Source organism: Phocoena phocoena, chromosome 8, assembly GCF_963924675.1.
Source record: "Phocoena phocoena chromosome 8, mPhoPho1.1, whole genome shotgun sequence".
In the NCBI taxonomy this organism is placed as follows: domain Eukaryota; kingdom Metazoa; phylum Chordata; class Mammalia; order Artiodactyla; family Phocoenidae; genus Phocoena; species Phocoena phocoena.
Genome location: NC_089226.1, coordinates 60,613,054 through 60,623,508, shown reverse-complemented (window position 1 = coordinate 60,623,508; position 10,455 = coordinate 60,613,054). Strand labels below are relative to the sequence as shown.

General features: G+C 45.2%; 1 protein-coding gene across 1 annotated transcript in view; it reads left to right on the top strand.

Moving 5' to 3' along the window:
- The first annotated feature begins 7,636 nt into the window (after positions 1-7,636).
- NUP98 (nucleoporin 98 and 96 precursor) overlaps positions 7,637-10,455 on the top strand; it is a 98,758-nt gene continuing 95,939 nt past the window's right edge. The window contains exon 1 of the mRNA XM_065882522.1: positions 7,637-7,795. The gene's annotated coding sequence lies outside the window, so the exon portion shown is untranslated. The remainder of the gene's footprint in view (positions 7,796-10,455) is intronic.

The following is a 10,455-nucleotide window of genomic DNA, read 5'->3' as shown; positions in this document are numbered from 1 at the left end:
GTTCCATCACCTGTTGAAAGAACATAAAATTAATTCAACAGGACCTCGAATTCTCTCATTTCCTGACCCCAGTCTCTACCCACCTCCCACCCCAACCTAGACGAAATTATCCAGTTTCGCACTTCTTAAACCTTAAACCAGTTTGGCCCCAGCCTCGGCGCCCCTTCCCCAAACTTTGCTCCCCAGAGCCCAATCGGGGCATTTCAGCAAAGGGAAGAGTGCCTCACAGAGAACGAGATCCCATGGGGCCCACCGGAGAAACTCTGGGCCACAGCTATTCCCACCTTTGATCAGGAGAGGGCGCCCTGTCCCGCCTGTCGAAATGCAGAGAGCGGATCTCCTGCCCCCCAACCCCACCCTAGTCCTGGTCTCTCTTCACCATGAGAGGGCTGATCCCCAGAAACCAGCCCGCAGCCAGGGTTCCTTCCCCACCCTGACTGACCCCCTAAAGGAATCTGAGGGGGACTCTTGGCTACCTTTGTAAAGACCATCCTACCTCAACGGGGAAAAAGAATGAAGGGACCAGTAATCCCTCCTACAGTTACAATGGGGGATTGTCAGAGCATCTGCAGCAGGTGGAGGACATCTGACCTAGACACCGTTACCATCACATTTTTCCCGTTTAAATCCCCACAGTAATAATTAGCACATTTTGAGCACCCCCGGTGTCCCAGGCACTTTTCTACTTTTTTATGCTATCCCATTTAATCCTGATAAAAGCCCTATGAGGTAGATACTATTAATATCTCCATTTCACCAATGGAAAACAGAGAAGATGAGTTACCTACTCACACAGCTAGTGTCAGAAACCAGGATTCGAGTCTGGCACCTGAGGCCATTCCCTTAATCACTATATACTGTTAATTCGGGGAAACAAAGGCCCAAATTTGATTAACTTGCCAGAGCCCTTTTGCATGCATCCACTCTTGTTCATTTACTCAGCCTAGGCCCCCTCTGTGACAGGCCCTGGGTTGGGTAATGGTGGGGGACCCAGAGATATCGTGCTCACTCCTGGGGGTCTAAGTCTACAGAGAAGGTGTCTTATTCTAAAAAAAATAGTTTTCTTGACTTGAATTCTGCCACCCCACCCCACCCCACCCCGGCCTTTAAAGTCCCAGGGCAAATGAACAATTAGTAAAACTAATTGTTACTGAAAGAACCACTCCCATTTAGTTTTGATAACTGGATTTAGGTTTTCTTCCTTGGGGCTTCACGTGATGCTCTTTGTCTAGCTCCAACCCACACATGCCTGCTCCTGGCCCCTGTTGCCGGTCTTAACCCCTTGTCTGTTCCTTTGGCTCTAAGTACCATTCCCTGAGGCTGGGTCTCTTCTCCCTGCCTCTAGACTACCCCCCAGTGCCTGAAACTTGAGGTGCTCTAACTGGCCTTTAATTCTCTGGTGATTTGGGCACTTCCCCACCATACAGTCCTGAGTCTGTTTCCTCATCTGTAAAATGGTTTTAGGAATATCCACATTATAGTGTTGTTGTGAGAATTAGATGAGGTAATAGAGCAGTGTGCCAGGTTGATGACAGCTAGACGTGTCAGCAACAGTCTGAATTTGTCCTGATTGAGCCTTTTCCGAACTGTCTGACCTCAGCTGTCACTGACCCTCTCTGAATGTTTCCTCCACTGTCAGTTTGAAAGACTATCACCTACTTGATTTATATGAGGAAAAGTGGAAGAAAAAGGTGAGTTCTTACTATGTGCCAGGGACTATATATGCATTCTCTTATTTGAGCCTCTTAATAATCTGATGAGGTAGGTTTGATGAAAGCCATTTTACAGATTAAAAAATCGAACAAGCATCTAAGCATCTAGGCTCAACCTTATTCAGGACGCTCTCAGTGTTTGCTGAACTGGCATTTGTCCATTGGCCAAGTAGCTGCTGCTGCTGTTGAAGCCTTTCAGTGTCTCCTCCCTCCTGGTTGGTTTGCCTGGTGCCTGGACATATCCCAGAGAGGCCTGTGCCTGAAACAGCACCACTATCTTCAAGCTTTAGCCATGATCACTGCTCCACTCCCCTTTCCACATACACATACCAGATATCCCAAGCTCACTGAGCATTTGTTTTCAGGGATGTTCCAGCCCCCAGGAGCATAGGGCGGTGTAGAGGTGGGGGGCAGAAGAGGGGAAGTGAAGGTGGGATATAGTTGTCAAGGAAAGCTTCCTGTAGGAGATCTCCTTCACTCCTTCACTACCCTCCTATCTCTCCATCATTCTCCCCATTAGCCACATTGGCTCTTCTTACAACACAGATCTGATCATGTCCCACCCTTGTGCCTTGTGGCAAAGTAGTAAATTTTCATGGCTTTTAGCATCAAGGGCAAATTCCTTAGTGTGATGTTCAGTATCCTTCATAACGTGGCCATCCTCTACCCCAGCAACCACTTGTTTTACATTCTAACTACACTCACCTCTTCCATGGAGCTTTGTTTAACTTCCTCCTTATCTCTCCCTACCCGCCATGATCTGCCCACCTCCCCACTCCTCAGGCAGCCTTGGATGGCCTTCCATCACACCCTTATGAGGGCTCTAACCACAATGAAGCAAAATAATCTGTTGCCTGTTTCCCTGACCCTCCTGGGAGCTCATTTAAGGACAGAACCTCCACCTGTTCCGTTTATTTCTGAATCTCTCAGCTTACCCCAGGCATGGGCATACAGTAAGAGTCCAGAAAATATTTGCTAGATTGATTTAATTGAACTGGATTTTGAAGGATGGGTAGGATTTAGATATGTCAAGAAGAGATTTAGGAACTACAAGAAAGGCCTTTGAAGAATGACTGCTGGGAATAGAGGGTGGAGGCAGAGGGTGCATGGCTCGGGGTGGGGGTGGGAGGTAGGTAAAGCGACAGAGACAGAAACAGTGCTAAAAGCATCCAATTTCACGCCAAACGCTGCCCTGCCTCCTGGGCAGCCTTAGGAAAGTCTTCCTGGGTTGAGGAGGAGTGTTCTTTTTTTCTTCCCAGAGATCTTTCTCATGGCAGAGACATCCTTCTTGGATGGCTTTAAACTATTTACCCTAGGCTCACCCATCTTGCTCTAGCTCCATTCTGCCTCAAATAGTAATTACATCTTCATTGTTCTATAGAACATTCTTTAGCTTCCCTATCACTTCTTTTTTATAAAAAATTATTTATTTATTTTTGGCCGTGTTGGGTCTTCGTTGCTGAGAGCGGTCTTTCTCTAGTTGCAGCGAGCGTTGCGATGTGCGGGCTTCACATTGCAGTGGTTTTTCTTATTGCGGAGCACGGGCTCTAAGCGCGCGGGCTTCAGTTCAGTAGTTGTGGCTCACGGGCTTAGTTGCTCCGTGGCACGTGGGATCTTCCCGGACCAGGGCTCGAACCCCCCTGCATTGGCAGATGGATTCTTAACTACTGCGCCACCAGTAAAGCCCCTCCCCTATCACTTCTAGGATGAAGTCCCAGTTTGCACCCATGGATACACTGAGCTCTTTCCTGGTCCCACATCTCTGTTCTCCCTGTTCATCTGGCATGGAATGCATCTTTTCCTTGTCTCAGCAAACTCTACCCTTCCTATAAAGGTATAGATTAGCATGACACTTTAGTGAGTTAGGCATGCATGCAGTAATTTCTAGGGCTATCACTAAAATAATAGAAAAAGAATTTAATTTCCAAACTGATGCAGGAATAAAAATGAAGTAACCCAAAAGAATGCAAGAAAGGAGATTTAAATGGCCAATAAGCACGCGAAAAGATGGTCAACATCATTAGTCACCAGGGAAACGTATAAAAAAAAACCACAGTGAGATGCCACTTCACACCACCTAGCATGGCTATAATTTAAAAAGACAGAAAAAAGAAAATAACAAGTGTTGGCAAAGATGTGGCTGGCAGGAATGTAAAATGGTACAGCCAGTTTGGAAAACAGTTTGGCAGCTCCTCAAGAAGCTAAATATAGAGTTACTATATGACCCTGCAAATCCACTCCTAGGTATAAACACGAGAATTGAAAACACATGTCCACAAAAAACTTTTACATGAATGTCCATAGCATACTATTCATAGTGGAATAATGGAATAATCATTATTCATGATGAAACAACTCAAATGCCATCCAATTCATGACTGTATAAACAAAATATGGTATATTCATAAAATGGAATATTATTCTCCTATAAACATGGGTGAAACTTTGAAACATTATGATAAGTGAAAGAAGTCAGACACAAAGGCCACGTATTTTATGATTCCATTTATAATGAAATGTCCAGAATAGGCAAATGCATTGAGACAGAAAGTGTACTAGTAAATTGCCAGGAGCTGGGGGGAAGGGGGAGATGGGGAATGATTGCTAATGGGCCTGGGGTTTCTTCTGGGATTATGAAAATGTTCTGGAATTATATAGTGCTGGTAGTTGCACAACCTTGTGAATATACTAAAAACCTCTGAATTGTACACTTCAAATGGGTGAATGTTATATTATGCAAATTATATCTCAATTTTTAAAAAAAAAATCTGGCAAAGAGCTTGGCCTCAGTAAATGGCAGTTATTTTTACCAAAAAAAAAAAAAATTTTTTTAAAAAGCACAGAAACAGAACATCTGGGGCAAACAGAAAGTCTAAAATGTTAGATAAAATCCTAAATATACCAGTAAATTCGTTAAATGCAATTGACTAAATGCTCTAGTTAAAAGTCAGATATTCACACAAGATTTATATAAATCTAATTATATATCATTTATAAACATCACCCTTCCTTATCAAGTTATAGGAAAAGAAGGAAATCAACATTTACCGCATGCTTACCATGTACCAAACAGGGGCCCAGTCCTTTGCAAATTCCATGATCTTATTTGACCTTCACAAGCACCTTATGAAACAGAAATTATTGTGCCCACTTTATAGACAATGAAACTGGTGCACAGAACAATTAAATAATTTGTGCAAGGTCTAAAAAGTAGCAGATCTAGGACTTGAACTTAGATCTGTTTGAATCTAACTCTGCTGCTCTTTCCAATGTACCATATAAGAAATTTAGAATCATCTCTCTGGAAGGAAGTCTCGTGTTCTTTTATAATTCTGCAGTCCTTACAGGTCTCTATCCTCCCTGGGCATCAATCCTTCAGAGCTGCATAGAGTGAGTTCTCAGGGCATGTGTGAGAGAGACTGGAAGCTTCCAGGACAGAAATGGACTTTACTTAGCTCTGTCTCTCTTGGCCACGGCAGAGTGTTGAGCGGTGGACATCTCTGGGCTCCTAATGCCCAGGACAGAGCTTGGCTCAGCAAGCTTTTGAGAACATGCACCAAATTCCTTGGCTTTAGAGGAGAAGAAGGCAGATGACGACAATCAAAAGGGGTGTTATGAGAATTAGGCAGAGTAAGACTATGTGGGCCTAGGAAGCCCTGGTCCACAAAGAAGTCCTTCCTGGGGCAGAAGTCCCTGGGAATGATGAGCTTGTAGGCCACATGCCTACCAGAGTACCTAACAAGAGGTCCTTCTACTTAGAAATCACCATGATCACAGGAAATTCCTCCCTGGAGCACTCCTTGTCCAGTGTCTCTCCCTCCAGTCTTCCAATAAGTATACACTACTTAAGGGACCCAGCTCCTGCACACCTGCTAGTACTCTGGACTAAATACACTCACTCACACAAGACATATTTCTGAGCTCCTTTTCTGTGTCAGAATCCATGTCTTAGAATATTTAGAATGGGAATTCCTTAACATTTTTAAAGAATACAAATAATATCTATCATTTATTGAGGGTACCTGTGTACCAGTTACCATATGCCTCAGCTCATTTAATTCTCACAAATCTGTGAGGCAAGTACAATTATTACCCCCATTTTACAGACAAGGAAACTGAGGTTCAGAGGGGTTAAGAAATTTGCCCAAAGTTCATACAGTTAATACATGGTTGGGCTCAGATTTAAACCCAGGGTTCTCTGACTCAAAAGTCCCATACTTCTTTTCTATTTAAGAAAATAATTCTCTCATTCATGCATCAAACATTTAATGTACACCTATGCTGTGTAGCTGGCCTTAGGGACATCAGAATAAGTAAGCAGAGGAGAGCCTTAAACAGAGCTGGGTTTGAGGATTGGAAGGTGAGAAATCAAAGGTTCAGGAGGGCAGTGAGGAAGCTACTGTAACTCTCCAGGGAGACCTAATGACTTTCTAATGCTGAATATAGGCAAGGGAGGGTGGAGGGAAAGGAGTGACCTTTGGATGGAGTAGTTGGGGAAAGGTGTCTGGAGTCAGATGTTTAGCTTTCCTATTTGACCATCCACATATTTATTTTTTTCTTCCTTCAAGCACCTACTGAACATCTACAATGCACTAGGTTTCTTCCATCCATTATCTTATTTTACCTTTACTACCAGATCACTCCACTTTTTTTTTTTTAACATCTTTATTGGAGTATAACTGCTTTACAATGGTGTGTTCACTTTTTGACTAAGTAACTCTAATCCCTTGCCACCACTGAAAACCCAGGGTGATTTAAGTTTATCCATGTTTTGGGCAGGGCCCATTTCAATTTTGTAGATATGTCCCAGGAGGAGGGGGTGGTGGAGCGGTAATCCTAATAGGTTTTGCTTTCTGAACACAGTCTCTGCTATTTTGTGTGGGACCCACAGTCAATAGATCTAGTTTCTAGAACATGCTCAACCCACCCCCTTGAGATATCAGGCTTCTGCTCTGGGCTAGGTCTTGAGGGAAAGGAACACCAACTTGAAAATGAAGCTCTGGACTTCAAGAGCCCGGCACCAGAAGATAGGAAAGTAAATAACAGAATACAAAGTAACAAGGCTGTAACAGAGGCCTGCCCAAGCATTACTCCAACTAGCTGTGAGAGATCCCAGAGAAGCGGGAACATTTCAACTAGACTTTAAGAATAAGTAGGGGTTCCTAAAGTGCAGGTGGGAAAGAAGTTCCGAGAATTGTCATTTGTACCAAACTCTAAGCTGAACCATTCCCTTAAGGCACCTCTAATGTTCCCAACGTCCATTCTAGGGATTCAGAGAGGGAAAGGTTGTGTTGGGGCTGGCATGGGTCAGGAGACAAGGAGGCCAGGTTTGCGGGCCTCGGAGCAGCTGCAGGTGAGCTACGCAGATAGACCTCCTAGGAGGTCCCTCCAGCTCCGCACGTGGTCTGGCCAGGAAGTAAGGGCAAGACAACGGGGGAGCTTTCCCGTCACAGCCCGAGGACTGGAGAAAAGTAAGGGTAGAATAGTTACCATGCCATCCTGGAGCCTTCACTCTGATTGGCCCGAGCATCAGCAACCCGAGTCTCTCCGCTCCAAAGAAGGGGGGCGGAGCCTCAGCATAGCGTCATCACTCTTCTCTCCTCCCCCCGCCCGATGTAGCCACTCACCAGCCTACCTCTAGGGGCCCTTGTGACGTCACGACTCCCTCCCAGCCAACCGTGGCGGCGAGGGGCCGTACTTCATGTCCCTCCCACTGCCCCTCCCGCTTCCTCCCCCTAATTCCTTCCGTCCCTCCTCTTCCCCCTCTCCAGTCTCCCAAAGACAGCCCTCACGTTCGGTTTCAAAAGACTCTAGGTCCAATGAATAACAGGGTGGGCCTAGAGTGGCGGCGGTATCTGCCAATGAGCAGACAGCGAGGGCGGAGCGGCCGCAGCGAGCCTCTGACGGCAGGCGGCGTGTGACGCAGTCGGGCCCTCTGCGCGCTGCGCCCGAAGCGGCGGTCGGTAGCGGAGGTGGTGGCGGCGGCGACGGTTTTGTGACGGCCGCGCGCTGCTCTCTGAGCGGCGGGTGGCAGACGGCCTAGGCCCTCACTCCTGACACTTCTCGTCCCCCACCGCATCGTGGTAAGTCGGGAGCCGGGGTGGCGGCGGCCGGGGACCGGCAGGCTCCACCTCCTCTCAGGGCGGGCGGGTTCGCGGGGAGTCCCAGGCCCTCTCCGCGCCCGAGTCTCGAGCCGGGGCGCGCACCTTCTGCCCTGAGGGAGGGGGCGGGGCCCGCGACCCTGCGGCCCAGAGGCCCAGCTTTTCGGGCTCTGGGAAGGAGTCGCTATCGGTGGGATCTGGGCCCTGGGGTCTTGCGTTGCAGCCTACGTTGAGGGGTGTCCCTCTAGCTGGTTGTACTCATTCATTTGCCAGGCGGTGGTTAGGTGGGCCGGCCCTTTGCGGGGGCAGCGCCTTGAGACCCTGAGTACGGTTTTCCCAGCACTTCTCCGACCATCGTGCGGGATGGGCTTTATGTGCCTTGGCTTCTCCAAGGGGAAATTTGCAGCCCCAGGGGAGTGTGAGTGCGTCGGGAGTTTGATACCTTTTTAAAACAGTATCTGAGAATTAAGGTCGGTTTAATGGAGTGAAAGCTTATTTTCTGTTCTCCCACGTGTTCCACCTAAAGCTAGACGAGGTGAGGTTTTTGAATTACTATCGCCATAAGGACCTTAGAAATTAAGCCAATCCCCCTACTCTACGTTAAATGCAAGTTTTATAGGTGGAGAAACCGAGGCCCAGAGAAGAAACAGGATTAGCCAATGCTACATCTGACTCAGTGTAGAAATTTTTCTACTACACTGCCCGCCCTGGGTGTTCCAGCCTCCCATTACTGAGGATTCCCTTTGGAAGAGTGGAGGGGTTAAGGTAGGGACATTGGATAGTTAGGAGCAGACCTAGTCTTCAATAGCGTTTCCAATTTAGTTACTACCAGCTCTGTTCGTGGGAAGGCAGACGCTTCATTACTTCACCTAGACTATGAGAACTAAACTTACAAGTTGGTTAAAGAATGTTAGTTATGTTATGTATTGGAAATGAATCGATAAAACTACATGTCATTGGCTAGTTTCCTGTCCCAGGTCTGAAATTTTTATTTGTGACAGCTGCTGGGGACTCAGAAGAAAGAGTCCAGTTAATGAACTACAGCAATATTGCAATAGAAAACCAGAAATATGGACAAGATTTAGAAAGGTACATAGCAGTCATTTTGTATTTCTTGTACCTCGGAACTCATAGCGCCTCTGTTACTGAATTCGAAAATTGTAGTAGAATGAAATTAGAAGATTAAACTATTTTGGGAGAAGAAGCTAACTGGAAGAAAGAAAGAGCAGTGATCATCCCCTGTGACAGTCTTATAAATTCAGAAGGAAACACTTGTTGACTGAGTGACAGATGGTGTGTTTGGAACTTGATCGAAGAAGTTAGGATATTTAAAAAACAAACCAGAAGTTGGACAGGAAGGAGGTACTGGGAAATAATTTGATAAGGTTATTTTTTGACTCTTCATTGAGATTTGATGAAGGCCACTTTGGTCTGTTCACATAAGTCAGATTGTCACTTTCCTCTTGTTTAGATGACGAAGCAAAAACTGAAAAATGTGTGTAAGAGCAGAAGAGAACTGTAGTCTTAATACTAAGAGGTGAACAGGGTATGTTTTCTGTGACATGTTCTCTTCTGGGAAGCCTTTCCTGGCGTTCTTTCCCCTGCAAGCTTCCATAACACTTATTTGATACTTCTATTAATAGCACAAATCATTTTGTATTTTAGCTGTGTCTTTTTATTAGACTGGTAAAAAAATTTTTGACTTCGTATTCAGTTTGCTTGGCACAGAGTAGGCCCGCAGTAAGTGTGCTTGCCTGAATGGATAAACAGATATGGAGGAGTTAAGCCTAAAAATAGTCTATAAAGAGGCTGGGTATTTGTATACTCCTGAAATACGGGGCCCAGATAAGAGGACCCATAACATTCGTGTGATACACGGTACTTTGGTACCTGACTTTATTCATGTCCACTTGCTCCTGGATAACTAAGAACAAGCACAACTTTTAGGGAACCAAGTTCATAGCTTGGAAAAAATCAGTAATATTACTTTATTGTGATTTTTTATAGTAGCAATTAACCTTAGGAAAAAAGGGGTAGTAGTACTGATATTTAATTTCCAGTAAATAAAGAGCACATCTGCAATTAGTCCAAAGTTTAGGAGATTAAGAAATTTAGAGATTTACCAGTAGGTATTAGAGACAAAGTATGTAAACAGTGTTTCTTAAGAACTTGGTACGTTCTGTGTGTTTGGAATTGAACCTAAGTATTTGGCATTTGTGTATTGTAGTATTTTACCCATAAAGTACTCATAACACCCCCTCCCTAAGTTGTAACAACCAAGAATGTCTCCAAACATTGTCACATGTTACCTGGGAGGCAAAACTGCCCCTGAGTGAGACCACTGCTCTAGAGAAAACGTTCCCAGTATTTCAGTAAAAAAAATCTTACCTTTATCATGTCTGGTCTATGCTTGTGGAGTCCGCTAATAAGTTGCATCTGGTTGAAACTGTTCTCGAAAACCCTTAAATTGTCAGAATCTGGTATGGGAAGCTGAAAAGCTAAGAGTCCTAGAGTCACTTTCTTTAGTTTCTCCTTTCATTTCTGTGGTAACCTCCCTTTCTCTGGGATAGGAGAAATCAAAGTCCTGTTTGAAAGGAGATAGGTTGTTGGGTAAATAGAGCAATACTTACTTGTTTTTGTGG